This window comes from Elephantulus edwardii, unplaced genomic scaffold (assembly GCF_000299155.1).
Source record: "Elephantulus edwardii isolate Elephantulus edwardi_28Jun2011 unplaced genomic scaffold, EleEdw1.0 scaffold00078, whole genome shotgun sequence".
Lineage (NCBI taxonomy): Eukaryota > Metazoa > Chordata > Mammalia > Macroscelidea > Macroscelididae > Elephantulus > Elephantulus edwardii.
Genome location: NW_006399828.1, coordinates 14297314 through 14297550, shown reverse-complemented (window position 1 = coordinate 14297550; position 237 = coordinate 14297314).

Below are 237 nucleotides of genomic sequence, written 5' to 3'. Positions count from 1 at the left end.
TGAGTCACAAGTGATTCTATGGCACATAACAATAACAAGATAGTCTGTGTAAAATAAAGCGAGCATCTTACAAGTCCTGTAATTTTATTATTGTTACTTATTCTTACAAAAGAAGGGGAGTTATTGGCATAACAATTCTTTGTCCTATTTTTAAATTAGTTCTTACTTTGTGTTACACAGAATGGTATAAAAGTTTGGGATTCATTAATACCTATACATATTTATCAGTTGTGAGAG